We start from the raw sequence: 2500 nt of genomic DNA, 5'->3' as shown, positions 1-2500 counted from the left end.
TTTGAGCACGTTCAATTGATACGCGCTATATAAATGCTCAAGTTACGATTGTGCCGATTTTCCAATGGTTGGTGAGGAAAGGGTTAACATTTGAAATTGTATTTGAATTGATATAGAGGGCGTCCGACAACTAAATTCCCTTTATTCATCCCCAAAGGGAAATCTATTGTCTTTACGGTCTATTTCAAGGGAAGACTGAAATAACACAGGCGTCAGCTGCAGTGAGCTAAGGCGAGGTGACTTGCTCAAGGCCACATAACGAGGCGGGTAGTCGAACTCGGTACCTTGTGACTACGAAGCAAAGACCGTACGCTGCTCCCAACTAACAATGTAAATGTTGCTGCTCGAAGCTCGAAGAAATAAATAACAAAGTGAAATTGAATGTAATCTCCAATTCGTGCTTCCTTACAAAAGAGCAAACTATTTCCTGCCCGTAATGTTTTTGTTTATTCATCTTAACAACGCCACTACCACATTATCTCATTCGTCTGTAGTGTTTTATTCATCCTGTTTTCTTGATAAAAGAGAAACTCGGAACGTTCATTTTTATCTGTTTTCGTATATTAAATTGAAACTTACATTCAATTTCACATTGTTATTTATTCCAACTTACTGCATGGAAGTGTACACAAAGTGAATTGGTATTCGATTCAGTCATCCGTGAATCATTCCATAACAATGACTTCAACAAAAGCATTCCCGACATTGCTTTGAATCAGGTGTCAAAAACCATTGGATTTCACATGTAATTTGTGACGTGGTATCAATGTGTTTCCAATTGATTGGTTTTAATTAATCTACGCGATGACAGTTGACATGCCTTTCGTTATCTCATATTTATATTATATGGGGTGGGGGGGGGGGGGGCGGCGAAGTGGCAGCGTGGCTAAGGCACTGCACTGTGATGACCCGTATGGTCCCTGGTGCAAGACCCACTTCAGGCAAGATAATGAACCCCCAATTTGCTCGTCCTGTTATTTGAAGATTTCTTTCAGGCAAAATAATCCAAAAATAATTTTAAAATCCAAATTTTAAATAGTAATCCAAATAAGTCCAAAATAATTTTTAAAATAGGCAGTTTGGATTAAAATAATCCAAACTGGCAACCGTTCTTCTGAATCGCAACGCTAGGAGAGATATTGTTATTATTAAACACCGCTTTAACTTGAATAAGTAGAACACGTTGAAGTTGGTACATGTTTACATAATGTTCTCTATATTTTCTTTAGTTCTGTTTGACTACGCGATGTGTTCTGAGCGACGTGTACCTATTTGCAGGTCTGATCACCCAATTCTGTATGGGCCTATTGTTGTAATAGAAATCTAAAAAAAAATGTTTAAATGATTAGGCCTAGAAGTGGGTTCGGATGTCAGATCTGTATATATATATGTGTGTACACGTGAGATTTGTTCTTGAGTTTTCATGTCGTCTCAAGAAACGATATTTGTATTATTATGCCTTCTCTGTTGTTTTTTTTTAAAGTCAAATTTCCTTAGATGGGTATTTTATATATTGTCATGACTGACTGTTGATACCAATGGCCAACAGCACATTGTCTTGTCTTCACGTAAAGTCAAGCAACCTTGTGCGTGGACAGTGACTGTATGATTGGTAGTGTGATCGCAAATATTTGATTTTTACATTTTTTCCTTGAGTAAAAAAACAAAACAAAGACAAACTTGAGCTCGTATATAGCGCAATATCCACTAAATGTGCTCAAAGCGCTTTAAGAGGGATCCCTGACCAACTACAAGAAGTAACACGAAGAACGAGACATGACGTCTGTTAGGCGATATTACATTTTTCTCCGATAGAGACAACGCTGTTAACGGCCAAGTACTCATTTTACACCTGAGTACGGTCAGAGAATGTGAGTAAAGAGCCTTTTTCTAGGACAACTATGCGCCGAGCGAGGCTCGAACCCAGGACCTCCCGACCCGAAAGCGATCCACAAGACCACAGAGCCGCACAGAGTAAGACATTTAACACACAATGATCTACTCAACATGGCTGTGATTGAATCCCACACTAGTGACAATAACGGATAATTAAAATCTCAGACAAACAAGGGGGGGGGGGGGGGGGGGGCGAGAAAGTAAATAAAGGATACATATTATTGTAGGGCATTGGCTTTTTAAAAATAATATTTATCCAAGATTATTTCACAAAGATATGTTTAACTTAAGATTTTTTTCCCTGTTTCAGTGTCATGATAAAATAAACACCAACGACCCAGTCAGTCTTCGATGATCGGATGAATTCACGTCTCTTTTCAATTCCCGTAACAACTCGTTGTGTGTTCAAATAGGAATACAACGGACTCAGGTATCTACACCTGTGTAAACGAATCAGAATTATACATTCAAAACGGAATCTCTTTAATGACTAAAAGAATAAAGATACTACATTCAAAATACAAAAAAGTTTTTGAATAATAAATTGTTGGATTAACGAATTTTGCTTTCATATCGTTATTATCTTGTAAAAGAGTTCTAAATT

The 2500-nt window shown here is 37.6% G+C and overlaps 1 protein-coding gene across 3 annotated transcripts in view; it reads left to right on the top strand.

The window, feature by feature from the left end:
* The window catches only part of LOC144970030 (uncharacterized), a 586145-nt gene that overhangs the window by 33874 nt on the left and 549771 nt on the right, over nt 1–2500 (top strand). For all 3 annotated transcript variants that reach the window (XM_078909209.1, XM_078909210.1, XM_078909208.1), the window contains exon 2: nt 2207–2500. This exon is cut by the window's right edge and continues 409 nt beyond it. The gene's annotated coding sequence lies outside the window, so the exon portion shown is untranslated. The remainder of the gene's footprint in view (nt 1–2206) is intronic.

The sequence above is a fragment of the Berghia stephanieae genome, chromosome 4 (genome assembly GCF_034508935.2).
Source record: "Berghia stephanieae isolate SIO BIC M18660-M18661 chromosome 4, UCSD_Bste_1.3, whole genome shotgun sequence".
NCBI lineage: Eukaryota > Metazoa > Mollusca > Gastropoda > Nudibranchia > Aeolidiidae > Berghia > Berghia stephanieae.
Note: the sequence above shows the minus strand (reverse complement) of the source record. Positions and strands in the feature narration are given on the sequence as shown.